Genomic DNA, 17,704 nt, shown 5'->3' with positions numbered 1-17,704 from the left:
TAAAATGGATCATTGACGGCTCTGACCGCTTCCAGGACCCAAGGATTGCCCCCGGGGAGCCTGTGGAAGGGGACATTTTAGTTTTACCACCAAAACCGGTCGTTCGACGGCTCTTTTTTCATGGTTTTCGATCAGGAAGCGAAGTATGAATATAAAATGGTCCATTGACGGCTCTGACCGCTTCCAGGATCTACGGATTGGCCCCGAGGAACCTGTGGAAGGGGACATTTTAGTTTTACCACCAAAACCGGTCGTTCGACGGCTCTTTTTTCGTGGTTTTCGATCAGGAAGCGAAGTATGAATATAAAATCACAGACAATCAGACGTAACTCTTCAAACAAACTGTTTGAAAAATTATCGTCATTCGCTTTTCGGAAAACACTACTGCCATCTGTTATCAGAATCGCGAAAAACACAGCCGGCCATGATTATTTACCATTTGACGTTTGCTCCTAACGCATACATCTATATCAATCATCATCATCATCGTCATCAAAACAGAAAACATTCAGCAGCATATACACTAATCATTGAACACTAGCGCCTCTCTTGGCACAATCGCGTAGCACAGATGTTTTTCAAATCAACCGTTGTACACGTGTACGATGTTGAAATGAGAAGTGTTACGTCTGTTTGTCTGTGATAAAATGGTCCATTGACAGCTTTGACCGCTTCCAGGACCTACTGGTTGCCCCCGAGGAACCTGTGGAAGGGGACATTTTAGTTTTTACACCAAAATCAATCATTCGACAGCTCTTCTTTAATATAAGCAAAGCATTAATATAAAATTGACCATTGATGACTCTCAGGCCGCTCTCAGGACCTACAGATTCCCGCCGGAAAACCAGTGGAAAGGAACATTTAAGTTGCAGCACCAAAACCTTTATCTCGACGGCTTTTTTTCGTGATTTTTGATCAGAAAGCGAAGTATGAGTATAAGTTGAACCATTAATGGATCTGACCGCTTCCAGGACTTACGGATTGCCCCGGGGAACTGTGGAAAGGGACATTTTAGTTTTAGCACAAAAACCAATCATTGGACGGCTCTTTTCTCATGGATTTCAATCAGAATGTGGAGTATGAATAAGAAATGGACCATTGACGGCTCTGACCGTTTTCTGGACCTACGAATAGCTCACAAGGAACCTGCCTACTTCATACTTCGCTTCCTGATCAAAAGCCATGAAAACAGAGCCGTTGTATGACTAGTTTTGGTGCTAACACTAAAATGTCCCCTTCCACAGGTTTCCTGGGCCAATCTGTAGGTCCAGAAAGCGGTCAGAGCCCTCAATGGTCCCTTTTATATTGATTTCTCGATTCCTAATCGAAACCACTAGAAAAGAGACGTCGAATGACTGGTTATGATGCTTAAAATAAAAAGTCCCCTTACACAGATTCTCCAGGAGCAATCCGTGGGTCTTGGAAGCGGTTAGAGCCTTCAATGAACCATTTTATATTCATACTTCGCTTCCTGATCAAAAATCGAATGACTGGTTTTAGTCCTAAAACTAAAATGTCCTCATTCCCAGAATCCTCGAAGGCAATCAGTAGGTCCTGGAAGCGGTCAGAGCCGTCAATGGTCATTTAATTAATTTTGATTTAATTCATATTTCGCTTCCTGGTCGAAATCCATGAAAAAAGAGCCTTCGAATGACTGGGTTTGATGCTTAAACTAAAATGTCCCCTTTAACAGGTTCCCCGGGGTCCAATCCGTAGGTCCTGGAAGAGGTCAGAGCCGACAATGGACCATTTTATATTCATACTTTGCTTTCTGATCGAAAACCATGAAAAAAGAGCCGTCGAATGACTGGTTTTGGTGCTAAAAATTAAATGTCCTCTTCAACAGGTTCCTCGGAGGCAACCAGTAGGTCCTGGAAGCAATCAGAGCCGTCAATGGACCACTTTATATTCATACTTTGCTTCCTGATCGAAAACCATGAAAAAAGAGCCTTCGAATGACTGGTTTTGGTGCTAAAACTAAAATGTCCCCTTCCACAGGTTCCCCGAGGCCAATCCGTAGATCCTGGAAACGGTCAGAGCCGTCAATGGACCATTTTATATTCATACTTCGCTTCCTGATCGAAAACCAAGAAAAAGAGCCGTCGAATAACTGGTTTTGGTGCTAAAACTAAAATGTCCCCTTCCACAGGTTCCCCGGGGCCAATCCGTAGATCCTGGAAGCGGTCAGAACCGTAAATTGACCATTTTATATTCATCCTTCGCTTCCTGATCGAAAACCATGAAAAAAGAGCCGTCGAACGACTGTTTTTTTTTTGTAAAACTAAAATGTCCCCTTCCACAGGATCCCCGGGGCCAATCCGTAGATCCTGGAAGCGGTCAGAGCCATCAATGGACCATTTTATATTCATACTTCGCTTTCTGATCGAAAACCATGGAAAAAGAGCCGTCGAATAACTGGTTTTGGTAGTAAAACTAAAATGTCCCCTTCCACAGGTTCCCCGGGGCCAATCCGTAGATCCTGGAAGCGGTCAGAACCGTGAATTGGCCATTTTATATTCAAACTTTGCTTCCTGATCGAAAACCATGAAAAAAGAGCCATCGAACGACTGTTTTTTTGGTAAAACTAAAATGTCCCCTTCCACAGGTTCCCCGAGGCCAATCCGTAGATCCTGGAAACGGTCAGAGCCGTCAATGGACCATTTTCTATTCATACTTCGCTTCCTGATCGAAAACCATGAAAAAAGAGCCGTCGAATGACTGATTTTGGTGCTAAAACTTAAATGTCCCCATTCACAGGTTCCCCGGGGACATCCCAGCGACTCCAGGATCCGTTTATTCAATTGGTTTTTTATTCTGGACACATTGGAGCACTTCTAGAATAAAATCATAGTGGCCGATCTATCAAAAAGCGAGATTCAAATGAAGTTGTGGCCTGACCCCTTTGATAAGTATCGATCGGAACCGATTTTAAAGAAATGGCCATATCTCACTTGATTCTGGTCCGATTCCAAATCTCAATATATGGTTCCAATCAGCTAGAGCCCTACTTCATTTGTGGTTACTAATATTATTCAATTTTTAACCACAACTTCTCCTAATATCCACCTCAAATTTACGGTTTTGAACTTACCTCCGAAAAACCCGGAATATCTCCGGAATCCGGTGGCCATAGTCGGTTCCATGGACATACCGTCAAACTGCTTTAATTTTCTAGTTCGGGCATGCCTGAATTGTCAAAATCGGATGATAACTAAGGTAGTTACAACACATCTAATTTTACCTAAAATTTGCCTATCCTAATTATTTTGTCCATCCCCTGTATTTTTCCGCCTGGTTGGCAACCACCGATTTTGAATATTAATACATCGATGGAAAGCTTAGCTTATATTGTGTATTGTGCCAGAAAATCTCAGCTGTATGTTTTTTCTATCAAAAGTTATGTACGATTTACCAAATTATTGTTTGAAGGCCCATCTCACCAATGAATATTATTTTTATGGTTAGTATGATACTATGACGTCAGTTCCTTGATTTCACACACTATTCTAAGCCAAATATGTTTGAAAAATGAAAAGCATATCTAAAACAGTATTTTATTTGAAGGGCTCAAAAGTTTTGAGCATAACGGAGCCGTATTCAAGTTATTGTATTCAAGAATTTTGGTATTGGTAAATCGTACATAACTTTTGATAGAAAAAAAAACATACACCTGAGATTTTTGGACACAATTAACAATATAAGCTATCTTTTTCATCGAAACATTGAAACATTGAACCTGGCGGAAGAATAGTTTTCAAAAAGAAATCCAAAATGGCGGCCAAATTCGATATGGCTGCTTCTATTTTTATTATTGAAAATTGAGGATACACTCTTCCTCTTTCCAATCATATGCTGGTGTTTGGGTTAGTCAAAAATTGACTGGAGTGGTGAGTCAAGAATTGACAAAAATCGAGAGATCCATGATTTGATGTATAACTATCGAGGGATCTATCTTTTTGAAGAATTTAACTCGGATCTCTAATATACTCGCCAAAAGCTGTCGAATGAACATAAATTTAGGATTTTTAAGAACCTCGTGCAAATAGTGGCCCAGTGTCAGCAAGAATTACTCTAATAATGACAATGATCCGAAAATTTTTGTCAGAAACAAAAAAGAAGACAATTTTGTTGCTAACTTTTCATCCCGTTATTTTGCATTATCTCTACAGCAAATTTCGGTTTTATGCTATCGTGCTTTTATGCAAATATTCGACAATCTAACTCTAATTACGAAAATAGCATCGTATATTCGGAAATATCAGATCAAGCAATGGAAATAATTCTTGTCATATTGTGTTCGGGTTCTGATAAAGGCTTGTTGCGAAGTGTGTTTGTCAGTAACAAACTCTGTTGATGACAAAGGATATATTGTTAGGCGTTGCTCGAATTTTGATTCCCTGATTACGGCTCTTGCAAACGCTGTAAGGCAAACAAGCAACCAACCTTATATGATTCAAGTTTTTTTCATAACTCAATGACCGATCGTTATTATATTCAATAGTAATCAACTAGGGTTTGTTCCCCGTCAAATGCAACTTGTTGCGAGAAAATCGATTAAGAATTACTATATGAAAAAGTGGCTAATGTTTTTCGGTTTTCGTGTGCACACACATACACACGGACAGACAGATATTTGTTCAGCTTGGCGAACTGAGTCGATTGGTATATAACATCATAGGTCTCCGAAATTTCTATAAAAAGTTTGATTTTGGAGTGAAATGATAGCCTTTCGGTACAACTTTGTTGTACGAGAAAGGCAAAAAATCCGCCCCCGGGTGGACTCGAACCACCAACCTTTCGGTTAACAGCCGAACGCGCTAACCGATTGCGCCACGAAGGCTCTGCGTTTTCATGCATAAAAAAACTAAGTTGTGTTCGGTCACAACCATACTTGATTTTCAAAAGCAAAACACGGATTTTCGCTAAACTCGTGTTAAGTGTGTTGCGCTGATTTCACTTCATAAATCAATGACCGTTATTTTGATTTTTTTTTCGCCTTCACTACTCTATGTGTTTCACCAGCCTGTCAGCATAGAAAACAATAAAGCATTCTTCGCTAGGTTTTCGGCAGTATCATGCGTTCCCCATAGAAACCCGTTTCTACCAATATTTATTTTGTTTTTGAAGTGTCGCCACTTGCGCCCAACGTGATTCATGGATCCTAAATTGAATGTCGGGCTGACAGACGACGCTGTTTCAATTCGAACATCACAACCAATCGCGGACACAACCATGGTGCATGTTACCATTGATACGATGGATGAAAAAACGAACAGTGGGTAATGTCTGTGACATAACCGCTAAGTGGACGTAGGACTTGACTTGACCATGCCTTTAAAATACATAATATGTCCAAATTTCTCACATCAACTATTGTGGATAAATAATCGGCGTTGCATACCATTCCTTGGCAAAATCTTCTCATCAAACCGACACAGAAATCAAATCTACCTCGAACAAGAATCATCAAAAAAAAATTCAGGAAGTATCTGTATCCCACTGAAGGACTGCCTGAAATAAACCACAATTTGGCTCAGCAGGGGATGTAGACTGTATCTCAGCCCTTCCACTGAAAGGCCTCCTAATCCGTGCGATAGCGACTGTAGGAGAACATTATTTTTAACTCTTAGAGCCTTGAAAAAGGCTGTTTGCTTCGGCTAAGTCCTAAAAGTATGAAAACGATTTTTCAAATAACCGCGAATTTCTAGTGATGGTATAAAAAAGACTGAATGCTCTGCGAGCGAATGCACTTTTCTTTTATACCTTATTTTGAATCTTCTCTGCTTCCCAATTGGTGGGCCAATCAGCTAGTGTCTTGTATCCCGCTTCCTTGTCAGCCAAAGCGTCATCATCATCAACGCGTTCGAGAAGGGCTTCTTCTTTTTTACGCTTGTTTCTCGCTGCTGACGTCTATTTCCTAACGGGACTTTTCGCTTGATACAGGCTAATAAGCCGGGCAAGCGAGCTTAGAATTGCAGTTCAGGTGGGAAGTACGTATTCTTTTCTGAGACAACATTGTTAGTAGTAGAATGAAGGAAACACCCGGACATGGGATTTCGGGTGATAAGATTTAGGATTCATAACATGGGACGATCATTCAGTCACGTTCGCTTTGTGTGCGGTCAGTATCAAACAATGTTTATCTACACCTGTGTTCAGAATAATAGCAGCGGAAGCCGTTTTTCATTCAAAATGGTCAACTTTGACAAGCTGTAACTTTGTACCCCGATGACCGATTGAGCTGAAATTTTGGCAGTGAACTACAAATATGTTGAAATTTACACATACTAAGTATCATTTTTTTCGAATGACGCGTTCAAAAATTACGCACTAGGTCAAATTGTTCAAAAAAATAGCAGTTTTTATTTTTGATAGGGTATCTGTTCCTATATCAATAACAATAAGGCAATGCGCATATAAAATGTATTGATTTCTCAATCAATAATTAAGAAACATGAGAATAATTATGCTCGGCTCACGTAATTTTTAATTGAAAACAATTTGGTAACTTCAAAAATGAAATTATTATCACATTATAGAAGTATTTAGCTGAAAAACATCATCACCGCCATGCACCTATTTCAATAACATTCAAGAAAAGTTAATCCTATGCCTGTACCTATATCAATAATACTGTTTCCAACATAAAATACGCACACTATTACTTGTGTGTATACGTAACGATATGATTGCAGTGATGCCGAATTCTACAATGTTTTGTATTTGAGTTGAAATATAATTACGAAATTGCAGTTTTGTTGTAGTTTTTCAACTTATCAGTTAAATTTTATGTTTGTCGTAGATTATCTCCTCGATATACCTTATTTTACAAACATAAGAGTTGAATTTCACAGTAAAAGTTTATTCAAGCATTTTTGAAATAAAAATCTAAGTCGGCAACCCTTGAGAGTACTGCAAAGCATGTAAACAGTTTGGACTACGGCCAAGGATAATTTAGACGTTGTTCGAAATAAACCTATATCAAACTATAGGAAATCGCGTTGGTTTTTCAAATATAATTATATGTATAGTGAAAATGTGATGTGCTTTATGTGTTGTGAAGTGAATTTTGAAAGGATACACTTGTGTTAGCTTCAAATTGAGTGGAAAACAACGGCGTGAAAACAGATGAATCTGCTAGTAGAAATCGAGCAGTGCATCAAACCAATAGTTCAGAGGTAGGAAAATGAAAATAAAAGTGCATAATAATTTTATCTTTTAATAATTTGATTCATGTGCATTAAAATATTACTTTACGAAAATCTTGAATAATATTCGAAACATTCAAGAATGTGTTCCATCCACTGTTGTGTACATACGATGTGAGAAATTGTAGTTAAATTGATTTTTTATTTGGTTCATCGACGTTTGGGATTAATATACGGGCTGTTATTAATATGGGAACAGATACCCTATATTGTCCAATTCAAATGTCAAATTCAACAATTTGTATTTTTTTAATTATAAACTTAGTGTCGCGCAGCACCTGAATTCAAATTAATTGTTTTCCTGATATTTCCAAAACAAAAACTGCTATTATTTTGAACAATTTGACCTAGTGCGTAATTTTTGAACGCGTCATTCGAAAGAAATGATACTTAGTATGTGTAAATTTCAACATATTTGTAGTTCACTGTCAAAATTTCAGCTCAATCGGTCATTGGGTACAAAGTTACAGCTTGTCAAAGTTGACCATTTTGTATGAAAAACGGCTTCCGCTGCTATTATTCTGAACACAGGTGTACATATTTTTTATCAATGCCAAAAAATCCAACATTTGATGAAAAATCGATTGATAGTTTATTAATGTTTGAGTTGTTATCGGTGTTTTTTTTTATCCAAATAAGATTATGTGAGAGATTTGGACATCTTATGAATCTTTAAAGGCATGGTCAAGCGAAGTCCTTCGTCCACCTCGCGGTTAAATCAGAAAAATTATACATTGTTAGTTTTGACGCTATTCATGAAAATCACGCATAAAATTTAATCTTTTTTTAGAATATTGGATTTGGCACCCAAGTACAATTTCTATCCCGAAGGGTATTGAAAGCATTGATATTGATCTCTATTATTGGCTCTCTGAAGAACCGTTTGGTTTTTGGACATACATGCTGCATCATGTGGCTTTTCTTCAGCCTGTCTCGGCTCAGCACCGATGCCGGCCGGTCTCGGCTCGACTCTGCTGCTGCTGCTGCCGGTATCTGCTCAGCATAGCTGCTTTGTCGGGTCTGTAGGGTGGACTGCTGATGTACTGGGTTTCGGTTTCGGACTGCTGATGGCTAGGTTTCGGCTGATGATGGTCGCTTCGATGGTGTCGAGTCGAAAAAGCGGTCGGTGCAGACTTCATTCCCTGCTAAAAAGTGTGAGCGCTGTTCAATCGATGATGCGGTTGCTTCGCTTGTCCCGGTCAGAATGAAAGGAAAAAATCGCGTTGCGCTATTTTATGGCTTCTCGGCAGACCCAGCGGCTGCTCATTCGCTGGTGTCTGCACCAATCACAACGTGGTAATGGAATGATGCAAGAATTATGCGGTACCCATATTTATAGGTTTCCCTGATTTCAATGTTTTTCATTGAAAACAGTTTCATGCCTATTGAAACAAGTTTTTCGGGTCTTATCGAGCATGGACATGGAAGGCACACTTGAAATCTGTCGATTGAGGGGCTTACCGCAGAAATTCGTCCACTGAGACGAACACTATTAACGTTTAAAATCTTTCAACACAGCGTAACGCGGTCGATTTGAATATTTTGAAATGACACCCGGTATAGTAAAGAGAGACGTAAGTCCTACGTCAAAAATATATATCAGTGGACAAGTTTTCCACATTTTTCAAACGATTTGTTTTCGACACTCGAGTGATTCATAACGAATTTCGTTTCTATTCGACTGGAAGCGAAACTAATCCGCATTCGGTCAGTCGGTGCTTGGTTCTGATAGTTGGGGGTAGAGAATGTGATGTGAGCATTTTTTGTTTTTTTTTTTTCAAATGCAAGATGAATAACTCGCCAACACACATGGCTGAACATTCTAATAAACAAAAAAGAGAAGGAAAAGTTGACTTTGTAGGATTGTCGCGTCGTTTAGAATTCGGATGAAGGCTTTCAGCCTACCCTTTTTAAAGCGGTCTACTACGGTCCAAGCAATTGGGTCCTCGCTTCCACTAGATCTCATGAACCGAATGCAAAACGCACCATCTCACAATGTATCCGAAGTTCAAAATCCGCGATAAGTTTAGGTCGCTGTCTAGTGTGGGAAAATTATGATCCCAAGTGTAGCCCACAGGAAACAGTGCACCGATTCAGGCCCCGCCGTGGTGGAACGGGATTTACATTAGGCACCGTCCTTTGAGCATTACTCAAATCACGTTTTGGAAATAATTCTGCACTTTTGCGAGGAGGGCTTTGTAGTGCTGCTCTATCGAGTTAGTGACTGTGTATAGTGGGGTGGCGGTGTTTTTGTGAGCTAGATTTAGCTTTAGCGGGAAACAGTTTCACACGAGCCATGGTGTGTTCAGCTGCAGAGTAGTTTCGACGGCCAGATGTATTTATGTAGGTGGGACGCGTGTGGAACATCGATTTTCAGTCAGGCACGTACGGTTAGCAGACTTCGGGAGATATCTGAAAGGAGGATTGCCTCGTCCAAGTGCACACGTGTATTGCATTGGATGCCTTTGATGCCGTTTTATGTTTTGTATCGGAGTGAACAAAAGGTGGAACTTGAAAACAAGGTCAATAGGAAGATATTTGTGTAGAATGGTCTCACGATTCAGATTCATTGGAGGCAGATCATCGAATGCCAGACACCTTTCAATGACGAGAAACATTGAAAACACATAACAAATTATTGATGTTATTTTTTTCGTGGGACTTTATACACAATGTGTTCTAGCAAACATATTTGAAAATAATTCACAGCGCACGCTTGGAATTTGGCAATCCCTTATATTATTTTTACACTCATCTATAGAAAAAAGTTATATTTAAACAGCACCCCTATTTCCATTTCCATCATTTGTTTCTTTTTCATAATTTGTTTTCAAGTGTCTGAAGGTTTGAAGTGATGTACAAAAACCAAGTTATTTGCATGGAATGCGATTGAGTAACAAACGCCGAGAGGTGAAAAAGGTGGAGATGCCCAAACAGATCTACTCTACCCCAAACATATCAAAAGCAAACTGCGCTTCGGTAAACTATCTCAAACAAATCACAATTCCATCCTCCACATCGACATACCACACTAACAAAGATTAACCCTTCAAGACTATTTATAAAATACTTTCTGAAAAGTAATCAAGCTAGTTCGGCTTTGGAAACAAACTTTCAGACCTTCGCCGGGAATGGCATGGGAGGCAAAGTTCTTGTGGCCTACCTCCAGGAAAACTTTTCCCCTTGTGCCAGTAACCTAGTTCTGCAAATATGACTGCATCATCTGCTTTCCCACATAGTTGGGATGCATCCATTCTATCATTGTAATTAAACTTCTACCTTGTCGTCGTTACTCAGATGCCATGCCGCCAAGTCGCCGCCGGTGATAACAAAGTTGTCCGCTTTAGAAATCCCGGATCCACGTTCCAGATCCGCTCATGTGCGATTCAAATTCCGCAGATTGCTATCAGATCGTATGTAGACAATGTTGTAACTTGCAAATGCACGAGGAGTTTGCTAGTCAAAATGTTCAAAATAAGAACTTTGTCACGCTTGCCATTGACTCGGTTGATTAAATCGTGATGTGACGAACCATTATCGCGCACTAATGGAATCTGTTTCTGGGAGTTTCACTTTGTTTAACCGGTAAAATATTTATTCAACAAACAACAAACAAGTTCGATCGTACTTGGATCGGTTTTAATTAGCATTGTTTTCTGTTTGTTGCAAACACATATGCTAATACTAGGTTGGGACAAATTTAAGTTATTTTTTCGAACTTCATATCTGATCAGAAATGAAACTAAAAGCCAAGAAAGTTGTTGACCACAAAAAAAAAACAATATACAAATTGACAAAATTAATTATTTTTAACATTTGAAATCTTTGTAAATTTTAACAAAATGTAGAATATATTTCGGCCGAGATTCGTCGAGAGCGCTACATAGACCTTATTTAACAGAATTCCAATGAATCCATATATAAACTGATTTTCTTGAAATTTAATACTCAAGTAAACAATCGCAGGTGTATCTTCTGTGCCCAAATTTTCGTAGATTCGATATAGGGTGCAAAAAGTAACTCATAGCGATAACCTGAATTGTAGTTTCACCCTATAGTGCTGAACCATATCGAGATGAAGGGGATGAAACTGCAGTCATTCTCCCGATGTGGATTCTAATCAATCACACTCTTGTTGTTGATACACACCACACTCAGTGGTTGGAACAAGTCACACCCACCAACCGATGTCACAGAACAGCCGGTCCGCAGCAGCAGGTGCCAGTTATTTAGTTGGTTGGATCGTTCATCACGGGTCTCTCACAGGTGTTCGACCGCAATTATTGTTTGCATTCAATAAACTATCAGGGAAACAATTTGTGTTTTATTGATATTTATCTGGGCGTATGGTGCTCGCGTGAATTAGTCATACGACACAGTTACATGGGTAAACCATGATTTCTGAGGTCATTAAATTACAGGCCATTGGTTTTTGATAACGGGTGTGTAACATTTCAAGTGAGTGCTCTAATTGGACAATTACACAATATATTATATTATAAAATATAAGTAAGTATCAACAGATAGCTATTTCATCTTTTCGGAAACATCTTCGAAGCTCTGTTGACGACACATTTTTGCCTTTCCCATATACAACTTTACGTACTTTTACGTACGTACTTTTTATAGAAGGCTCAAAGTCCCATGGCCCATGGTGTGATATACCAATCTACTCAGTTCGACGAACTGAGTAAATGTCTGTCTGTCCGTGTGTGTGTTTGTGTGTGCACAACTGCCATAAAAAACAACAAATTTTTCACATAGTTTCACCCAGCATTTCAACTAGTTCTTCGACAATGTATTTGATTGATTTATTGTGTTGTTAAATTGTTATTGAAAGGCATAAACAGCTGTATAGCTAGGTGGATTAATATGGGTAATTTGGTGATTCGACTGTAGATAAAACGTGGACAGCTCACCTTTGGGGCCGAAAAACGTAGCTAAAACATTTCAATCCTTAAAGTTGACAGAACAGGCCCGTCCCCGATTCCGGGACTTTTCGTTTTGGTGCAAAGGGCCGACTTGAAAGATCTCCATAATGAGCATTGTCTAGCCTGCTGCCAGGTAAGATTTTGGTCGACTCCTTTTATTTTTTATTAAGGCTTGGCCGCCATGAACCTCTGAGTCTGCTTCTACTGCGATGTCTCGATGGGTTCCAGTCTAATGCTTGTCTACAGATTTCTTTTCCACCGGGAATTTTACACCGCAGGCATTTGTTGATGAACTCCTGCAGCCGTTGAGTGTTCTCCACTGATACACACCATGTTTTGCTAGCGTATAACAGCACAGATTTCACGTTAGAGTTGAAAATTCGTATTTTGGTGCGTTCACTTATTTGCCTGTTTTTCCAGATATTTCTTAAACTCGCAAAGGCAGCCCTTGCTTTCTTGATCCGTGCGCCTATGTCGATATTGGTACCGCCGTCTGACGCCATTTGGCTACCAAGATATTGGAAGCTTTCAACATTCTACACTGATTGCCCGGCTACTGTGAAACTGGAAGGGGTCACCGTGTTTACATCCAACGAATTGGTTTTGTTGACGTTGATGACTAAACCTGCCGAAGAGGAGCGCTTAGCAAGGTCGTTGAGCTTTTTCTGCATATCAGAGCGTCGTTAAGCGAGGAGTGCAACGTCAACACTCAACAGCCAATTCGAAGTCGTTTAGGTGCCCCATGGTCGTCATAGCAGCCCGCGGTTTGGTTCACGGTCAATCACACCTACCAGAATCTCGTCGACTACGTTGAGGAACAGTAACGGTGATAGAATACATCCTTGCCTCACACCAGCTACGACCCGGATAGGGTCGGACAAGACCCCATTGTGCAGCACTCTACACGAAAAGGCCTCGTACTGTGCCTCGATGAGGCCGATGATTTTCTCAGACCTCCTTGCGTCTTAGGACGCCCCACATATTCTCGTGATTGAGACGGTCGAAAGCTTTTTCGTAGTAAATGAATACCAAGTAACGGGACTCTCGGAATTCGTTCTGCTCCAGAATGACAATATGGTCCACACAGGATCATTTTTGGTAGGTTTTTATTTTAATCACAACAGTGCTGTAGTTCCATTGATTATGTGGCGAACTATTTGTAACTAAAAGTCGCAATAATGAAAACAGGAAATCCAATAGAAGAATAGAAATCGGAACAGTAGTAGAACAGTGATTCCAGAAAAGGTAAACTCAATCTCGAAACTCGATCCATCCGGACAGAAAAGAACGCTATTAAACCATTTTGTCAAAAGTTACGAACCGTGAACTGGTCCTGAACATCATATTCGGTGACTGCTAATACGCTATAGACAATTGAACTAGGAATGCCTTCAAGTCAAAGCCATCATCGACAAGAAGCCGACATACGATCTGCTGCTGTCAATTCCATTTCTATTTACCTTCTATCCTAAATTGCCTTTCTTCTTGATATGCTGCTTTCTGTTTCCTTTATCACCTTTTTTCGTTCTATTGTTTACTTCTTCAATATATTTTCTTCTTTTTCTGTTGTCTGGCTTTTGTTTTCACCTACAGTTTTTGCCTTTCTCGTATACTAAGTATACGTAAGGGTTATATGATCACTCCAAAACCAAACTTTTGATGGAAGGCTCGGAGACCCATGTATGTATGTATGTGTGTATGTGTACAAAATTTTGCAGACACACTTTTTGAAACTTAGCATTGGCCGAATTACTGGAAACAAGTTCCATTCGACTGAGAATTCTGTCCCATGGTTTGCTATTGAAAATTGGCAGGATTGGACTATGGGATGGGAAGTTATGGCCAAAATACTATTTTCTATGCGCAAAACACGCTAAAAAGTACTTACTCATATTTTTAAAAAAAATTTTGCACGAGAAGGGCACCAACCCCGCAAGGTGGATTAATCAGGTTTTTTTTTTCTTTCTTTCCGCTTATTTAATTCTCAGCACTTCATCGCCTTATTAGCATTACATCCCCCATAGGAACATCGCCACTAAACTTCTTTACTTGTTTTTTTTTTTTCTTTAAGAATGAAGTACAATACTAACAGTACTTCAAACTATTTCACTTCTTGAAACTTTCAAGTACTTTATAATCAAGAAGTGAGACTTTCCACTTCTCCTTCCTACTTACTTCTGACTCATTATTTCTGACTGACTTCTGATTTCGTCAGGCATAAGTACGTTAGGCATAATGGACGTTAGTATAACGGACGATCTCCAACGTGATCTTAAATTTTCCACGTCGATTCACAATTGCAGAAGTCCGCTAAACCAATGAAATTTTTGCAGAACTTCCCCATTAATATATCCAAAACATCCTGACGAAACTCCACCGATGTTGTCGTGATTTCCGTGAAAATTACATATAATTTTCCGTTGAACTCCAAACAATTTCTCAAAATCAACGCGCTACGATTTAATACGGCAGGGCTGGTAGCGATCAATGCTGCTCAAAATAGTGACTTTAGTGACCAACGTTGTCGAAAAAAGAGACCAAATAGTGACCTTCATTTGCAGAAAAAGTGACCAAATAGTGACTTTCAAGATCCCAAAACTCATGTACGATTTGAATCTTGGTTAATTCTTGCATAAATCGAATCATCCAACTAATTCATCTCAGGATGTTTTGTATTTTCGCCTCGATTGATTTTTCGGCAAATGAGTGAAACGAAGGGATTATGCATGAAAAAGCTCAAGCTCCTTTTAAACTGCAAACGAGTTTACTCGCGCGTGAGTACTTTCTGAATGAGATTTGGAATGGTTTTACCAGTAACACTTGCTGTTGTAGAAAAAGTGATCAAAATTTAGTTTCATATGAAGTTAAAAACAAGGCGGTGAGTCACAAATTGTTACACGTTTTTGTTGGAATACCAGATATTGTGGGACACCTCGGTGTTGATAAAAGATAGCTGGGAAGCAGGTGCCCGGCGGAATTCATTAGAAGGTCGGACCCTATTAATATTTCGGTTTTACACTGGTTTCATAACACTCTTGAAGTGTAAAATGTGATCTTCAAGAGCGTTATAAAACTTAAAACTTGGAGTTACTTGGAGAATGTTCGGTTGGTTGCTGGCTGAATAGCAAGAATCCAGAAGGATGAATGCACGTAGCTGGTGAGCAGCACATTGAGACGCGTTGTGTATTCATTGTAGACGGGCCACTTGTACAGGCGCATGTGCTAGAGAAGTTGGCATGCAAACTTCGGAGTAAAGACCATTTGTACGAGCAACGGAAATAGACCCGTTGATTGAATGAAGAGAACTGAAGCTGCTGGCAGAATTACCAGCCTGCCGTGGAGCAGAGGGAACTTCAGTATTGTTTTGTCTTTGTGAGGGAGTTTTAATTTAAACAACAATTTTGCAACAAGTTCTACATTATTGTGGGGAACAATGTTTTCTGGACTTCGAACTTTTTCCTACAACCTCTGTATGTGAAAATGCCTTTTTATGATTGAAAATCATGTAATAATTGCTAGATATAGATTTTTTTCGAGAATATAATCGAAATTAGATTCATCTGTTCATTTGAAAAACTTTAAACAAAAATATTGCCATTCAAAAAATTAGACTGTTTTTAGAAATAGCACTGCTGCATCATAAAATATATTATGAACATTAATGGACAAATAAACAGCGATCGTAGTAACAAATTTAAATATATTTTTTGAGATTGAAGACTCGGCGTAAGATGTAGAGAAAAACTTTTTAAGTTCCTTTATGAAATCAGGGGTTTCTTATACTTAATCTAAGAATTTTACTAAACAATAATTTCTAAATGAGAAAATCTAAAAAGTTTGTTCAGGCTTCCAAAATTCCTTAAAAAGAAGTTTCTTCGACATAGTGACATAGAATCTGTACATTAAACTATTATTAGAAATCTAATAACTGAAGCTTGAAAGCTGGTCAAGTATTAGTGGGAAATTAAAGACAAGAAGAAGCTAAGAGCGACTATCGGGCTAACAAGCCTTGACAGTTCATTTTTTTTATACATCCATCAGTTTTACTATAAAGCAACTTTATCGACGAGTACACAAAGCGTTACATTATTTAAAATTTCTTTCCCATGCTAGGATCTTGTACCCCACGAAACTTGGATTTAGTACCCTACCTTTTATTTTGATCAAAATAGTTGAAAATAGTGACTTTTTACGAGAAAAAGTGACTTTAGTGACTTGAGCTCGAAAAAAGAGACTTTTTAGTGACTTACCCGAAAAAAGTGACCAAGTCACTAAAAAGTGACCCGCTACCAGGCCTGCCGTTACGGGGAAATAGGTGCAAAGGTCGAAAGTTGTTTGGCCGGATATGTCAGTTGACCGAAAAAACCATTAGGTCGAAACCCATCTAGCCGAAAGTTTTTTAGCTTAAATTATCACTTTGCTAAAATGACCGTTTTTCAAAAAGGGCTGTTTGACCGAAATAGCCGAAAGGCCCATATGGCCGAAAATGTCGTTCGCTTGAGTGGGCTATATTGCAGCTAAAGCCGTTTGGCAGAAAATGCCATTTGGTCGAACGCTTCGATATTTTTGGCTTTATGACCAGTTTAGTAAATTACGTTTCCGGCCGCATGATCGGTTCGGTCAATTCGGCTAAATGGCCTTTTCTGCCAAACGACCAACCACCCAAATGACATTTTCGACCAAACGACATTTTAAACCAAGCGACTATTTCAGACAAACGACATTTTTGGTCAAATTACATGTTAGGGCAAACGCCCTTTCGGTTCGACCCGTTCGGCCCTACCTTCCTTTCGGCCCTATATCGTTTTTAGCCAAATGACATTTTTGGCCAACCCATTTTCGACCTAATAATTTGACTGAAACACCGACTTCCATCTCGCTGTAAATGTCGTTTGGTCGAATAGGTCATTTGACCGAAAATTATATTCGGTCAGACTGGCCATTTGGCCGAAAAAGTCGTTTGACCGAAATGCTCGTTTAGCAGAACTTGGCCATTCGAACTAATCAAATTTTTGGCCAAATTACCCTCTCTTTCAAACGACCAGTATGTTCCTTTCGGTCATACATCTGCGCACAGAACATTAGCAGCGAACGCCGTTTCTCATTCAAAATGCTCTACTTTGACAAGCAGCGAATTTGATTCCCGAAGACCGATTGAACTGGAATTTCGTCAGTGAACTACAATGTATTAAGTATTGATTTTTTTCGGACTACTCGTTCAAAAATTACACACTAGGTCAAATTGTTTGAACTAATAGCAGATTCACGTCGCCGCAACCACCACACCGACAGCTTAAATGGTTTTCAGCGTGAAGCCGAAATTGCCGCCATCGTCGACAAAAGCTATGATAAACGCCGCCGCCGGCGATTTGTGAACCGGCGCACACTTTTAGAGCTATTGCCATCGGCCATGAGCCGAGATACGTAAAGCTGGATAGCCAAGGTTACCAAGGTCAGGAATCGCGAAACGCCCTTCTAGAGGGCCATTATCACTCCCTGTTGCAAATGGCAGCCAAAAAGCCATCGTCACATGTTGTTAAAACTAGAAAAAATTGTGTTACAATT

At 39.5% G+C, this 17,704-nt stretch overlaps 1 protein-coding gene and 1 non-coding gene across 9 annotated transcripts in view; both read right to left on the bottom strand.

The window, feature by feature from the left end:
• The window catches only part of LOC134213552 (disintegrin and metalloproteinase domain-containing protein 10), a 260,648-nt gene that overhangs the window by 123,304 nt on the left and 119,640 nt on the right, over positions 1-17,704 (bottom strand). The window lies entirely within an intron of this gene.
• Positions 4,767-4,840, bottom strand: Trnan-guu (transfer RNA asparagine (anticodon GUU)). The gene has a single exon. It is a non-coding gene; the product is annotated as a tRNA-Asn (tRNA).

Source organism: Armigeres subalbatus, chromosome 2 (assembly GCF_024139115.2).
Source record: "Armigeres subalbatus isolate Guangzhou_Male chromosome 2, GZ_Asu_2, whole genome shotgun sequence".
Lineage (NCBI taxonomy): Eukaryota > Metazoa > Arthropoda > Insecta > Diptera > Culicidae > Armigeres > Armigeres subalbatus.
The sequence above is the reverse complement of the archived record's forward strand: the minus strand, read 5'-3'. Positions and strand labels throughout refer to the sequence as shown.